The following is a 17,114-nucleotide window of genomic DNA, read 5'->3' as shown; positions in this document are numbered from 1 at the left end:
AAAACAACCATTTAAAATCAATCTTTCTGTCTCTATTCCCTACTTCCCACATTAATCTAAAGAGCAATAAAATGTGGTACACCCTCCTTTGCTAGGTAACTAGTACCTTGCAGTATGCAGCACAAAGTAGTTGGGGGTTAGCAATTACATGTGGAGATGTGTCAGTTGTAGACTTTGGGTTCCCTCTGCACAAATAGTCTCATTACCAGAAATGACTAATGCTGCCTGATGGGCTGCTACCCTTTGAAAGCTGCCCCTGCTTACCTTCCCTCTTTCCCTATGACTGCATATTTTCTACTGCATTTGTCAAACTGGAAGAAGATGGGGCATACTGACAGAGAACTTACGCTATTTTTTTTCCTTCCAAAGGATAGAAGTCATTGAAATATTTATGAGTAAATAAGAAAATGCAGTAAAATATTTTATGAACTAAAAAGTTATTTCAAATTGAACCATTTACTTTTACTACTATACTGAGTGATAGTAGAACTTAAAGAAGGATTCCAAATACCTTGAGGGCTCTTAGTCTATTTTACTGTTTCATCCAATCATCAGCTGAAGACAGGTGATATGAAAGGATGAAAATACTTTAGGCATTGCTTAAAATACACACAAGGATTTGCTTAAGATTTCCATCACCTATCTTCCATTTAGCTCTTCTTTTGGACCCAGAATTATGCCAAGTTTTTAGAATAGTGAATGAGAAGGAGTTCCCTATTGTCAAGATTTTCATCATGGGGAGTGGTATGAAGAGATAAACAAATGAATGGGTAATTGCCCTGAAATGTGTGAAAGTCTATGGCAGGGTTAACTTGGCTACTAAGACCACAGTCCTACACGGTATTTAGGGCAACTTCACATAAATGGAGAAAGTTTGAACCTTTAAGAACAATTGGAAATAAAGACCTAAAAATATAAGCTGAAGAAAAAGGAATTTCCAGGGAGTGAATCGACTAGCAATGAAAGTAGTTCTTTCCTGGGTTAAGGTAAATGGATGGAGTAAAACCTCTTCAATAAGTGGGATATGTGAGGAGTACTGAAGAGGAGGCTACAAAAGGAGATTTTTATATAAGCTTGTAAATTGGGAATTATAACTCACTGTAATTAACATACTTTTAAGTTCTTCTCTATTAGTTGCTAGAGAGAGACCTGAGATTAAAATTGACATGGTCCATGCCCCTTTGGAGGATAAGAAACTGTCTAGTGGAGGAGGCAGACAATTCAAAATAAGCACAAAAATAAATATATAATTAATACAACTTTATAAGTACCATGAAGACAATTTTAGAGTGCTATACAAGAATTTTGGTCTTTGGTTCTTAGGGAATCATCAATGGATTATAAGCACAGAAAGTAATGATCAAATATTCTTCAAGATTAGGATTTTTGTTTGTTTTTTTACCACAGATGATGAAATGGAGTCCTCAAACCTGGACTTGGTTCAAGCCGTCTTCACCTTAGCTGATCTTTCAATATGAGCATCAGAGGGATGAAGAGACCCAGACAATTTTAGCAGAACTCTCAGAAGGAAAAGCAATAACTGTACATGAGGGAGAATTGAAAAGAAGGGATTTACTGAACTTATACCAATATTGACAGAAGCAAAACACATCCATCCATGCTTTTCTGGCACACAGTCCAAGAGAAGATCGTGCGATGTTGAAAGAGGAACTCGACCCAGTTTTTGTTCTGTTTTGTTTTGGTTTGGTTTTGGTTTTGGTTTTTTACCCCTCAGAGTGGAGGAGAATATAAATGTGTATTGTATCCTTGGATAACTGATATATTTTAAAAAATTTAGTTTAATTTTTAAACATAGACTAGAAAGCTCTCAAGAAAGTTAGCATTTTTTCCCCCAATTTAATATTTTCCCACTTGGATGATAAGTGAGTTATTCACAGTGCTTCTGAAAACATACTCTTCATTCATTTGCATATCAAACTATTTGGTGAGCGACTACAATCTATCAGGCACTACAGTGGGCACTTAGTAATGAGACTGAAAAGGAGGAGTCCCTATCTTTATCTGGTATATATGGTCTAGTAGAGAAACCAGACATTAAATATCTTATGATAATATGCATATGAATTACGGTGAGATAGGATTTCAGGTACTGGATGATAAGGTGGTATAGAGAGATAACACAGGACCAATGAAAGTTTGTATCAGGAGGAAAAAAATGTTTGACAGGTCTACAACATTAAGAATAGGGTGGGAATGCTGTCATGTAAATGGGTAAGAATAGCTTCAAACATTTTTCTTCCAAATGCAGAGAAAAAGGTCTTCTCTGATGGTCATAGAAAGTAGAACAGTGATTATTATTAAAAAACAAAAAAGGGTGTCGGGTTCATATCAGTATAAGGTATAATTTCCTAATGATCAAAACAGTGTAATAATGGAAACATATTCCTTGTCACTGGAAGCATTCACACTCAAGCTGGAAGGATCCCTAAAAATTCGTTCTGGGTATGCAGATTCAAATGGACAGGGGCCAGATAGCACAGAAATATGAACTCAGGTGAGAAAAAAAATAAGGAAGATGGACCAACTGAGGAGAACACACATTCTATGAAACATTCACTTTTATATTGATTTAATTCTGCACTTGTAAGTTGTTTATGCACAAAGAACAGGTTTGGTTAGCATGCTACAAGATTTCAGTCTGGTGTAGTGGCCCACTGGCAGCAAGGGTGTGACCCTCGTAAGGTTATGTGAAATGTGAAAAGGCAATTTAAAAGAGGACTTGAAGTCATTCATTATTCTTCCTTCACATCCTGATATCCAACAGTTGAGCAATTCTCTGATAAAATTCCAGGATCCTGAGAAATACATTGCTAAACACAATTTCCCAGAGTCCTTCAAATTATACCTGCCTGCAACTACTGGTATGGATAAAACGGCTGAGTATCCTCACTGAATGGGATACCCCCAGCGTCTAAGATTGTTACTGAATCTTAGTTTCGCCATCTGCAATGTGGGAAACTCTGTTTTAGCAGAGAAAAGAGTCAAAGTCCTAAAAGTTAACTGTCTTGCTGAGTAAGCCAGAACTCTTGTCTGGGTACAAGGAGGTATGGGGAAGATAAGGCATCTTACTGTTATATCCCAGTGATCCCTTGCATCACTATCTTTTCCTTTCTCCTATTGTCAGATACCACTCTAGGGACTTTCCACTCTTCCGCTTGTCCATATAATTTTCAGGGGACTAGACAGGAACTCACATGATCCCAACCCCTAGGTGATTGGTTCACAAAGGATCACCTGATACCAATTAGGTCAATCACAATATTCTGACTCCCACGGACCACCCGGCTGCATTAATTGGCATAAGCTGGGCAAATAATTTCCTTCCCTAAGCTGATTGGATATAGGAAAAGAGGCTGAAGTTATACTACTAAGAGTTGTCAAGGGCTGTTTTCTGTCATACTAAAACAAACAAAAAGACCCTGTCATGTAGAGAAAGTAAGATATATAAAACTGACACATAGAGAGAAGCCAAGGCACAAAAACGAAAGCTCCAAAAATGCCAAGATCCCCATAACAGTTGTCCCAGCGGCTGAGCCCACCCATCCTGACATGGGTTAGTGGTTTCATAAGATTATTTCAGTATCTTCTCCATGAACCTTCTTTTTTCATGTAAACTTCCTACTTATTACCTACTTTACAAAGTCCTAATAAAGACATCAATATGACCTTCCTCATAACTTATCAGTCTAAAATATGTATTGGTAAATAAAACAAAAAAATTACATGACTCCCTTTTTCTTCTTCTTTTTAATGGAGAACTCAAACCACAAAGAGAAATATAATGTCTACAATAACTAAATGACACACTACAATTAGCTAACTTTATTACAAGCATTCTACTAAGTGATATACTTTGCCAGCCCTCATTCTAGCCCCTGTGAAGCCCCTGGTTGCCCGTGAGTCATCTATTAGGATGACTCCTTAGGAGCCGGAGGACTGAAGTCTATGCTTCTCTAAGGTCACCACCTGGATGCATCAGAGTCCTTAGCTGGATATCTAAGAGATACAGAAAATGTAATTAAAAAGGAATTCAGGACCTCTTGTACTTATATTCTTTGCACCATGTGGGCAATCGCCACTTAGTAATATGTGGGCAGATGTTATCAGAACAGACGGGAAACTTGGGGGAAGTGTGGTGTCCTGGAGCGAGCAAGGACTTCAAAGACAAAGAGACCAAGGTTCAAATCTTGATTTACCACTCTCTCTTGAGCCAGTGATTTCGTTTCTTTGACCCTCAACTACTGTAACTATTAAGTGCAGCGATTAAGTGAATAATACATAAAGTACCTTGACATTTAAACGAGATCATGTATATGAAGTGCCTTGCACACAGTAAAGACATGATTAACATGTTACTTTCTTCCCCATTGGATCCCTCTAGGTCCCCCACTGGGACAGTCTAACCAGAAAATTAGAGGAAGTGGGGAGGAGGAGAGAGACAAAGGGGAGGGTTACATAAACTCATGTTATCATTAGTCCCCAATTATCTGGATAAAAGCCAAGGTGAGAATAATGGAATTTCAAATGCATACAACTCCCAGCTGTAGCTAGTAGGCTTTATGTTTCCTTTTCCAAGATAACTTTCCTCAGGGTGTTTTAAGAATATATGACAACTTACCTCTAATACTTTTCTCACTCAAACCAGATATCCATCCTCAGGGCCCTTTAGGATTAAGAGTAGACAATCAAATAAGTATCCGGTACCCACTATCTATTTTAATGACACATAATAAAACTGGTACACTGGAGGGAAAGGATTAAGGATAACAATTACAAATCATATTTATTTAGCACTTGCTGTATGCCAGTCACTCTCCAAGCCACTTCTATCAATATTATATTTCAAAAAGAAACTTTCTAAGAAAAATACCTGGGGATGTCACCTTACATTAGTTAGAAACGGCATATAAGACATAGCTAGCAGGATTTTTAAAGGTCAGCAGGAATTGTGATAGGCATAGGGAATCCAGAGTTGAATAAGACAGTGTTCCTGATATCAAGAAGCCCAAAATAAAGAGGCCAGACATGTAAAAACATGACCATAAAATAATAATAGTACCTATTCTTTATTATGCAAATATATTTTATAACCTATTTGGAATGTTTTTCATATTTCTGTTTTACAGAAAAATAAGCTGAGAAGCAGAGTATGTTATATGGACCATATAAGAGACCATATGGACTCTTTCTGAATCCTGTATGTATAGTAATACCATTGTGGACATAGAAAGATAAAATATAAATATAGATAAATCACCACAATAATAGGCATAGGTATATCATTAAGAATTTAAATGTCCTGTTCTGCTATGTTATCCCTGTTTACTGGGAAGTTGATTGTTCAATTCCTAATAATTCCTTGTTACTTCCTTAATAAATACTTGCTGAACTCCCAGCAGGATCTAAGGAGACTAAGATTAATAAAATAATCACAAATTTACTGAGGACTTTATCCAGGAATGCTCATGGAACACTCAAACTACTGGCATTAGGAGATCTGGAAAGGTGGAAAAATTTACACTAAAGTTAAAAAAAAAAAAAAGGCACAGGTCCACACCAGTATCCTAAATTGTTAGGGGGTGCATCTCTCAAAAATGTTACTTAATTTTCTAGGTGAGTTAACCTTCTAGGTTTGGTTTCTTTATGGGTAATGCTATGTGATATAGTTCAGTATTTGTTTTTTCACATATTGAAAAATGTTTTTTTTATTTTTTTAAAGATTTTATTTATTTACTTGACAGAGAGAAACACAGGGAGAGAGAGGGAACACAAGCAGGGGGGAGTGGGAGAGGGAGAAGCAGGCTTCCCGCAGAGCAGGGAGCCCTATGCTGGGCTGGATCACAGGACCCTGGGATCATGACCCGAGCCAAAGGTAGACACTTAAGACTGAGCCACTCAGGTGCTCCCGAAAAATATTTTACAATGTATTATCTTATTTTATTTTGTGTTGTTAAAAAACAAAATTCAACAGAGTGAATTTGAAACTCTAATTGGCTTTATTAAGCAATCCATGGGGTGCCTGGGTGGCTCAGTCATTAAGCGTCTGCCTTCGGCTCTGGTCATGATCCCAGGGTCCTGGGATCAAGCTCCGCATCGGGCTCTCTGCTTGGCAGGAAGCCTGCTTCTCCCTCTCCCACTCCCCCTGCTTGTGTTCCCTCTCTCACTGTCTCTCTCTCTCTGTCAAATAAATAAATAAAATCTTAAAAAAAAAGAAAAAAGCAGGGCGCCTGGGTGGCTCGGTTGGTTAAGCGACTGCCTTCGGCTCAGGTCATGATCCTGGAGTCCCAGGATCAAGTCCCGCATCAGGGGGGGGTCCCTGCTCAGCGGGGAGTCTGCTTCTCCCTCTGACCCTCCCCCCCCATGCTCTCTCTCTATATTATTCTCTCTCTCAAATAAATAAATAAAATCTTTAAAAAAAAAAAAAAAGCAATTCATGCACGGGGCAACATCCCAAATAGCATGTAGAGAAGACCCGGGGAGTTCCACAAAATAGGTTTTAACAGGAAGGAGGGTGGGGCAAGAAGTTATTAGCAAAAGAAAAGAAAGAACTTAATCATTCAGAGGATCTCACCAGCGCTGACCAAGAAATTTCTGAATGACTTTTAAAAACATCACATTCCTGAGATAGGCTGAAACTGTAATTCAGTCTTGATTTACTGTTGTGGGGGCAAATAACTCCATTTTGGGCTTGTTGTTACTTTTTTAACAGTGTTACCCATCTGCAGTTGCTCTGTTAGCCAGTCGTTTTGGTTTTGGCCAGTGTTGTTAGACTTGTGGGGAATGGGGCAGTCTCATTTAGTCTGGAGCAGCAGCTCCTGAGAACCTAGAGAGCCTTGATCTAGGTGAGGTTTTGCTGGACACATCAAAAGTGGTGATGATGGAAGATGGGAAGGGGAAGATTTTAAAGCAATCAGTAGGTGTAGGTCAAATAAGAATAGTTAAAAAAAAAATAATAAAGTGCCTGGGTAGCTCATTTTGCAGTGTGAAGCAATTTGAGAATTAGCTACATTGCCTACCAAGTAGCCTTTTTCTTTCTCTTCTCTCAAAGAGTGTATTGCTTACTATGAACATCAGAATTACTTGAGTTGTTGGTTACAATCCAGATTCAGAGGACCGAAAGCAAGGACACTGTAATATATGATATCCCTGCAAGTGAAATGTTATGGAGATCAGGGCAATTCCAATAGTTATTTGCTTTGTTTAACATTGTATTCCAAGTCCAACTGTTATTTGTTTTGCTTAATATGGTATTCCAACTCTTAGCACAATGCCTATCAAATTATAGATGAAGGAAGGGAGGGAGGGAGGGAGGCGGAAGGAAGGAAGGAAGGAAGGAAGGAAGGAAGGAAGGAGGAAAGGAAGGAAGGACAGGAGGGAGGAAAGGAAAGGAAGGAGAGAGAGAAAAAAGAGCAGAGGGCAGAGGAGGCCTGGGAATGGAGAGAGGAGGGAAGATGAGGGGAAGGGACGAAAATTCCACAAGATCAAGAAGCCATATTATTTTTGTCATTTCTTTTTCCAAGTTGTTAAGTTCAACTTTTCAATTGAGTGTGTGTGTGTGTGTGTGTGTGTGTGTGTGTGTGTGTGTGTGCGCGCGCTTTGGGGAGGAGCTGGGGAAGGCAATAAAAGGTAGGAGAAGATGATTCTCTTCCACTCTGAGTTGCCTGTGTTTTACGTTTTTTGACGCTAACAGTGAGGAATCATTTGGACCTTTACATTCAAGAGCTCAGTTCCAGGAATATTTGTGCCAAAGTCAAGCTTTCTTAGCACCTTCTACATCCTCTTTTGTAAAATCTGTCATGCTACTAATTATTTAGATAATTTTAATATTTATTGTTATACTATATGCATTACATGAGAAAGTACCTGGTAGATTGCTTGATGACAGCAGGAATGCACTAAATAAATGTTAGGTGTTTACGTGAAAGGCTAATGACTGAAGGATCACCACTGCATAACAGTGACTTGTCTACTGTTTACTTGTGTATACCATTATCTTGTGACCATTCATTCTGCCTAAAGTTCATTCTTAGCTGGTAGGACTGTCATGAAGGGATGTTGGTGGATTCACATGTATGGGACATACAGTTCTAGTGAGGCAAAAGGGAAGGGAGACTTGGAATGACAAGTTGACCAAAGTAAAACCATTTTGGTTTTAGGTTGACCCTTAACCTAAAAGTCAGCCAGTCATAAAAAGAGTCACAAGATCCAACTCGTGAAAAACCACAAGACCCCCCTCCCTCCAGCAATAAGACCCACAAAGGCTGCACATTCTTAAAATTGCTCCCTGTGGGTACTTTTACAACCCTAATAATCCTAAAACAATGGAAAAACTAACCACCCAGTGCAAATGATACATCCAAAGTTAAAGAGTAAGCCCCTCCATATATGGTTAGCTCATTAAAAAACAAAAAACAAACAAACAAACAAAAACACATATAAAACCCTCCCTTAGAAGCAAGGGGGGGATCCTCTTCCTCATCTGGGAGAAGAGACCACTACTTGGTGAAGTAGCTCCTTCTTAACTTCTAGACTTTGCTTTGTCTCTTTCTCTAAATGGTTTGCCCTTGAATTCTTTCCTGTAGAAAGCTAACAATCCCCTTGGGAAGGGTTTGGAGTCCCTCCATCTTGGGACATTGGCCCATCCAGCATTACTTGTAAAAAGAAACAACTTTATGGGAGAAAGAAAAATGATGGATGGAAGGAAGGAATTAAAATATCCTCAGGGGTATAAACAATAAAATTTTTAAGTGTGATAATAAAGAAAATGGGGGAAATCTTATCTTCCAGACACTGATTGAAAGTAACATGTTTGGGTGCCTGGGTGGCTCAGTTGGTTAAGCATCTGCTTTCGGCTCAGGTCATGATCCCAGGGTCCTGGGACTGAGCCCCGCATTAGGCTCCCTGCTCAGTGGGGCATCTTCTTCTCCCTCTCCCTCTGCCTGCCACTCCCCCTGCTTGTGCTCTCTCTCTGTTTCTCTCTGTGTCAAATAAATAAATAAAATCTTAAAAAAAAAAAAAAGAAAGTAACATGTTTTTTAAGGGATGTCTTGGGTCTGCTTCTCTGTTGGTGTTGCTTTTGCTATTGCTGTCCTTTTATGGTTTTTGAGACAATTGTGCTAAATGTTGATGTGTTTTTTCTTCTATAGTCTTCTCCCTTATATGATGATTCTTTATGCTTTATAATACTTTTTTTTTTTTTTTTTTGGCGGAGGCTAAGCATTTCGAAAGTTCATACTGAGAGCTACTTTGTGCTTTATGCTATCTTGCAGACCATTCTGTTATCACACGGATATTGTAAAATCGTCCTTGTAATTAGGATATAGTTAAATTTACAACTTGATTTTGCAGCCAATTGTTATGTAGGTCCTGTGTAATCTTGGCAACCTTGTCGTTGATGACTCATACACTGCATTGGGGAGTACAATGGTACCAAAATTCCACAAACATTCTCATACAAATATAAGCTTTCAGACTCATTATCAGTGTGCACAACAAAACACACTTAATATTCACAGGAGAAAGGTTAAACCACAGCTGAGCTACGTCCTGTCCAGTTAGCACAATGGTGCTGCATTAGAGCACATGTCAGGGTAGTGTCTTGTGAGTCCCCTGAAAATTGGACCTTTCTTATTTTGGCCTGAAGCACATATAAATAAAGAGAAGGGAGGAGAGAAAAAAACTAAAAATAAACTAAATATAAGATCAATTTATATATATTCAATTACTACTTAACAGAAGTGTACTTTAGTGGTGATTGGGAGAGGATGGAGATATTCCAACATTGAGACTTAAAATGTAATGAAATTTGCAGAATTCTATTCCTATGAGTTGACCTTCAACATAATTTCATCTATTTAGTTTTGGCCAAGCTTTCAGTAAATCATTTTTTTTCCGATACAGATTCCTATATTCCATTTCTTCTTTGATATCTCTGTGTAGACAAAAGAAGACCAAATATGGACAAATGCTCTTCATGACTCTTAATCCTATTCTGAAGCTTCCCTTCACCGATCTTTCCAATCTAGGATAAGACACTTCCTAGCTTTTTACAAAGCTAATAAAGAAATTTTCTCTGCATCTTATATTTCCTTCATACCTTGCATCCAAATATCCACAAGTCCTGCTGCACTTCTATTACTACTTCCTGATTCCAAGATTCCATAGTCTCTCACTTGGACCATGAAAGCCTCCTAAGTAGTTAGTCTCTTTCATTCACTCTCATTGCTACTATATTCTATTCTTCATACAAAAGCTAAAAAAAGCTTTAAAAAATAAATCATGATTCTTCACTTAAATCTGTTCAGTGATTTCCCCAATAACTAGAATAAAATCAAAATTATTTTCCTTGGTTTACAGATACGGTCTCTTTCTACTTTCCCCTTATTATCATACTCCCAACTTTTGTCAGTCCTCTTAAGCTATACTCACATTGTTCTCTTCATTATATATGTGAAGCTTATGTTTAACCTAGAGCCTTTGTAACAACTCTTCTCTTTGTGGAAATTCTTTTTAAATTTGGTATGATTGAGCCCTTTTGAAGATCCATGTTTAGATGTTATCTTTTTTAGAGAATACTCTTGTCTACCTAAATTAAAATAGTCCATTTAGCAATCCTTATCACTTTATTTACTGCATAATATATTTTTACATTAGTGAACAAATAAGAAAACAACATATACTTGTTTATTGCAAGTCTACTCTTTCTAGATTATAAACTTCATGGGAGTAGAAACTATGTCTGTCCTATTTGTGCTGAATCCATAGGATCTCGAATATTTCCTGTCTACTGATAGCCTCTCATGAAATATATGTTGAATAAATATGTATTTAACAGGTATTATTCCATGTTGAATTCTATCTTAATTATTGGATATTCAGTGCTGAGCAAAACAGATATGGTCTGTTTCTTCATGAAGGTGGCTTTGAGAGGGGAAAACTCATATTATTTAAATATTAACCCAAGAAAGAGGAGTATTGGCAGCATACGGCTGGAAGATGCAGGAGAGCTTTCTCAGGGAAACAAAAGCAGTACTGGGATCCAATAGTGGAACGTAAGTTAACTAGAAAAAATGTTGAACATGAGAGAATGTTGGTCCATGTCTCAGGCATCCAGGGGGAGATAACAGCATGTATTTTTTAAAAGATTTTATTTATTTATTTGAGAGAGAGAGAATGAGACATAGAGAGCACAAGAGGGAAGAGGGTCAGAGGGAGAAGCAGACTCCCTGCTGAGCAGGGAGCCCGATGTGGGACTCGATCCCGGGACTCCAGGATCATGACCTGAGCCAAAGGCAGTCGCTTAACCAACTGAGCCACCCAGGCACCCCATAACAGCATGTATTAAAAACCATGAAGCAGAGGGGCACCTGGGTAGCTTAGTCATTAAGCATCTGTCTTCAGCTCAGGTCATGATCCCAGGGTCCTGGGATCAAGACCCACATCAGGCTCCCTGCCCCACGGGAAGCCTGCTTGTCCCTTGCCCTGCTTATGTTCCCTCTCTTGCTGTCTCTCCCTGTCAAATAAATAAATAAAATCTTTTTAAAAAACCTCAAAAAACCATGAAGCAGAAAAGATGAGTGTCCACTTGATGAACTAAGTTAAGGCCTATGGGGTTTGAACACAGGATAAAGGAGAGAGAAGTTTTAGGTGAGAGCAGAGAGGTAGCTAGGGTACCCTGAGATGGAAAAGAACTTGATACTTACCTTGAAAGCATCGATATGGGGATGACTGGTCTCTCTCTTTACCATACATCTGGTTCTTAGGAATCAAAGTGATAAAGCACTTATATGAGTATAAAATAATAATAATAAAATAATAAAAGTGTGCAGACTTTTGAGAGGTGGAAGTGAATTAATTATATGTGGAGTTTTTAGGTAAAATTAGTGAAGGAAGATGATCCTAAGCAAGGTTTAATGGATACATAGCATTGTATTTGGAAGAACAAAATGAGGGGAGACATTTTTGGTGAGGAAAACAGTTTTCATGAAAGCCAAGTCTTGTGTTCTGGCTACTAGGACTACTTTAGAATTGGTGGAGAATAAAGTATGAACAAGAGGTGCCAAAAGATGATAGTGTAAGAATAACCAGTGTTAGATAATGCAAAGCTTAGTATTATTTGCTGAAGAATTTGGACTTTACTCTGGTTAATGTGTCTCAACTTTTCCCATTCAAATAGCCCTAATGGAAGATGAGCTAAAATGCATATCCTCAGGGGACTAGAGATATAGCCCCAAAATATCCTACTTCAGCTTAAAAATGTGTGTGATTCCAACCATGATTAGTTTTGTTTACTGTAAAAGATATAGAGTGTCCAAATATTTGGAATAAATCAATACCATGCTTATCCATACTATTGCATTTCCTTGGCAGAGCACTTATATTCCTTATGGTTGGATCCTCTAGTTATAAAGACAGCTAGCCTGCCCCCACCAAGGGGCATTGGGAATGGGCTTGGGGTGATATCAAAAGCTAAACGCCCAGTCCCTGCCCTTCAGAGCTGGCCCTCCTACTCTGCATAGTCCAGGGCTGGGGGGAAGGACCTCCCTCTATATTTTGTGCTATATAGAGTTGTTTTTTAATTTACTGTCATGGGGATAGGTTAGAAGAGTGAAAAGAAGCTGTTTCTTCCCTTCCCCCAAGAATGAGCCCTGGCCTGGCCTTGTCTACAGAGCTTGATGTGCTGCATCCTCTCCACATACCCCAGGGCTCTCAGGCATTACACCTGATTACTCTGTCTCCCACAGACCCCAGTAATAAAATGGTTGATTCTGGGGGTCGGGGGTGGGGGGAAATTGAGAGGGAGAGAAAAAGAGAAAAGACAGCTAAAAAATAGCCTGCCATTGAGGTCTTCAAAATACACGAGTGACATAATCAGATTTGTGATTTAAAAAGATCACTCTAGCTAAGAATGTGGAGGTTGGATTAGAGGGGAGAAATAAATATGCACTCAATAAACATTTGTTGAATTACTCTGTTAACTCTCACCAAAGCCAAATTTATACAGTCATATGTAATCACATTGGTATGGTTTATCCAGGTTCAAATACTTCCTCCTGAGAAATAAGCATAACACTTTGACCTAAATCATCTAGACTCAGTCTGTGCTAATCAAATTCACCACAGCCTTACTTATTTCTCACTCTATGACCTCAGACAGTATAAAAAGTTATGATCAACCACATCTTTGATCTAGAAACAACAACCGCTTATCACAGCTGAGGTAAAAGTTATCCAATTAAGTCATCTATTCTAGCATTCCTTTTGGAATAGACTTATGAAATCATTTCCACAATGGGAAAAAACATTTTCCAATGTGCAAGAATTTCCCCAGTATGCAAGTTCTCACCTAAGCAGAAGACTAAGACTGAAAGGATTAAGACTGTGGGAGGGAAATAGCAGCTCAAAGAACTGAATTTTCTTTCCTGATCTTATCAACTAAAAAGCCTCATCACTTGTAGCATTTTTTTTTTAATTTTTTATTGTTATGTTAATCACCATATATTACATCATTAGTTTTTGGTGCAGTGTTCCATGATTCATTGTTTGTTCATAACACCCAGTGCACCATGCAAAACGTGCCCTCCTCAATACCCATCACCAGGCTAACCCATCCCCCCACCCCCCTACCCTCTAGAACCCTCAGTTTGTTTTCCAGAGTCCATCATCTCTCATGGTTCGTCTCCCCCTCTGACATACTCCCCTTTTCTTCCTCTCCTGTTATCTTCTTCTTTTCCTTTTTTCTTAAAATATGTTGCGTTATTTGTTTCAGAAGTACAGATCTGTGATTCAACAGTCTTGCACAATTCACAGCGCTCACCGTAGCACATACCCTCCCCAATGTCTATCACCCAGCCATCCCATCCCTCCCACCCCCAACCACTCCAGTAACACTCAGTTTGTTTCCTGAGATTAAGAATTCCTCATATCAGTGAGGTCATATGATACATGTCTTTCTCTGATTGACTTATTTCACTCAGCATAACACCCTCCAGTTCCATCCACGTCGTTGCAAATGGCAAGATCTCATTCCTTTTGATGGCTGCATAATATTCCATTGTGTATATATACCACGACTTCTTTATCCATTCATCTGTCGATGGGCATCTTGGCTCTTTCCACATTTTGGCTATTGTGGACATTGCTGCTATAAACATTGGGGTACATGTACCCCTTCGGGTCCCTACATTTGTATCTTTGTGGTAAATACCCAGTAGTGCAATTGCTGGATCGAACGGTAGCTCTAATTTCAACTGTTTGAGGAACCTCCATACTGTTTTCCAGAGGGGTTGCACCAGCTTGCATTCCCACCAACAGTGTAGGAGGGTTCCCCTTTCTCCACATCCCCGCCAACATCTGTCGTTCCCTGACTTGTTAATTTTAGCCATTCTGACGGGTGTGAGGTGGTATCTCATTGAGGTTTTGATTTGGATTTCCCTGATGCCGAGCGATGTTGAGCACTTTTTCATGTGCCTGTTGGCCATTTGGATGTCTTCTTTGGAGAAATGTCTGTTCATGTCTTCTGCCCATTTCTTGATTGGATTATTTGTTCTTTGGGTGTTGAGTTTGATAAGTTCTTTATAGATTTTGGATACTAGCCCTTTATCTGATATGTCGTTTGCAAATATTTTCTCCCATTCTGTCGGTTGTCTTTTGGTTTTGTGGACTGTTTCTTTTGCTGTGCAAAAGCTTTTTATCTTGATGAAATCCCAATAGTTCATTTTTGCCCTGGCTTCCCGTGCCTTTGGCGATGTTTCTAGGAAGAAGTTGCTGCGGCTAACGTCGAAAAGGTTGCTACCTGTGTTCTCCTTTAGGATTTGGATGGACTCCTGTCTCACGTTTAGGTCTTTCAACCATTTGGAGTCTATTCTTGTGTGTGGTGTAAGGAAATGGTCCAGTTTCATTCTTCTGCATGTGGCTGTCCAATTTTCCCAACACCATTTGTTGAAGAGACTGTCTTTTTGCCATTGGACATTCTTTCCTGCTTTGTCAAAAATAAGTTGACCATAGAGTTGAGGGTCCATTTCTGGGCTCTCGATTCTGTTCCATTGATCTATGCGTCTGTTTTTGTGCCAGTACCATACTGTCTTGATGATGACAGCTTTGTAATAGAGCTGGAAGTCCGGAATTGTGATGCCGCCAGCTTTGCTTTTCTTTTTCAGTATTCCTCTGGCTATTCGGGGTCTCTTCTGGTTCCATACACATTTTAGGATTATTTGTTCCATTTCTTTGAAAAAAGTGGATGGTATTTTGATGGGGATTGCATTGAATGTGTAGATTGCTCTAGGTAGCATTGACATCTTCACAATGTTGATTCTCCCAATCCATGAGCATGGAACGTTTTTCCATTTCTTTGTGTCTTCTTCAATTTCTTTCATGAGTATTTTATAGTTTTCTGAGTACAGATCCTTTGCCTCTTTGGTTAGATTTATACCTAGGTATCTAATGGTTTTGGGTGCAATTGTAAATGGGATCGACTCCTTGATTTGTCTCTCTTCTGTCTTGTTGTTGGTGTATAGGAATGCCATTGATTTCTGTGCATTGATTTTATATCCTGCTACTTTACTGAATTCCTGTATGAGTTCTAGCAGTTTTGGGGTGGAGTCTTTTGGGTTTTCCACGTACAGTATCATATCATCTGCAAAGAGTGAGAGTTTGACTTCCTCTTTGCCGATTTGGATGCCTTTGATTTCTTTTTGTTGTCTGATTGCTGTGGCTAGGACTTCTAATACTATGTTGAATAGCAGTGGTGAGAGTGGACATCCCTGCCGCGTTCCTGACCTTAGGGGAAAGGCTCTCAGCCTTTCCCCATTGAGAATGATACTCGCTGTAGGTTTTTCATAGATGGCTTTTATGATATTGAGGTATGTACCCTCTATCCCTATACTCTGAAGAGTTTTGATCAAGAAAGGATGTTGTACTTTGTCAAATGCTTTTTCTGCATCTATTGAGAGGATCATATGATTCTTGTTCTTTCTTTTGTTAATGTATTGTATCACGTTGATTGATTTGCGGATGTTGAACCAGCCTTGCAGCCCAGGAATAAATCCCACTTGGTCATGGTGAATAATCCTTTTAATGTACTGTTGGATCCTATTGGCTAGTATTTTGGTGAGAATTTTTGCATCCATGTTCATCAAGGATATTGGTCTGTAATTCTCTTTTTTGATGGGGTCTTTGTCTGGTTTTGGGATCAAGGTAATGCTGGCCTCATAAAATGAGTTTGGAAGTTTCCCTTCCATTTCTATTTTTTGGAACAGTTTCAGGAGAATAGGTATTAATTCTTCTTGAAATGTCTGATAGAATTCCCCCGGGAAGCCGTCTGGCCCTGGGCTTTTGTTTCTTGGGAGATTTTTGATGACTGTTTCAATTTCCTTAGTGGTTATAGGTCTGTTCAGGTTTTCTATTTCTTCCTGGTTCAATTTTGGTAGTTGATACATCTCTAGGAATGCACCCATTTCTTCCAGGTTATCTAATTTGCTGGCATAGAGTTGCTCATAATATGTTCTTATAATTGTTTGTATTTCTTTGGTGTTGGTTGTGATCTCTCCTCTTTCATTCATGATTTTGTTGATTTGGGTCATTTCTCTTTTCTTTTTGATCAGTCTGGCCAGGGGTTTATCAATCTTGTTAATTCTTTCAAAGAACCAGCTCCTAGTTTCGTTGATCTGTTCTACTGTTCTTTTGGTTTCTAGTTCATTGATTTCTGCTCTGATCTTTATGATTTCTCTTCTCCTGCTGGGTTTAGGCTTTATTTGCTGTTCTTTCTCCAGCTCCTTTAGGTGTAGGGTTAGGTTGTGTATTTGAGACCTTTCTTGTTTCTTGAGAAAGGCTTGTATTGCTATATACTTTCCTCTCAGGACCGCCTTTGCTGTATCCCAAAGATTTTGAACAGTTGTGTTTTCATTTTCATTGGTTTCCATGAATTTTTTTAATTCTTCTTTAATTTCTTGGTTGACCCATTCATTCTTTAGTAGGATGCTCTTTAGCCTCCATGTATTTGAGTTCTTTCCGACTTTCCTCTTGTGATTGAGTTCTAGTTTCAAAGCATTGTGGTCTGAAAATATGCAGGGAATGATCCCAATCTTTTGGTACCG

Source organism: Callorhinus ursinus, unplaced genomic scaffold, assembly GCF_003265705.2.
Source record: "Callorhinus ursinus isolate GAN/ISIS: 27379988/994484 unplaced genomic scaffold, GSC_fseal_2.0 scaffold37, whole genome shotgun sequence".
NCBI classification, from domain to species: domain Eukaryota; kingdom Metazoa; phylum Chordata; class Mammalia; order Carnivora; family Otariidae; genus Callorhinus; species Callorhinus ursinus.
This window is presented reverse-complemented; position numbering follows the sequence as displayed.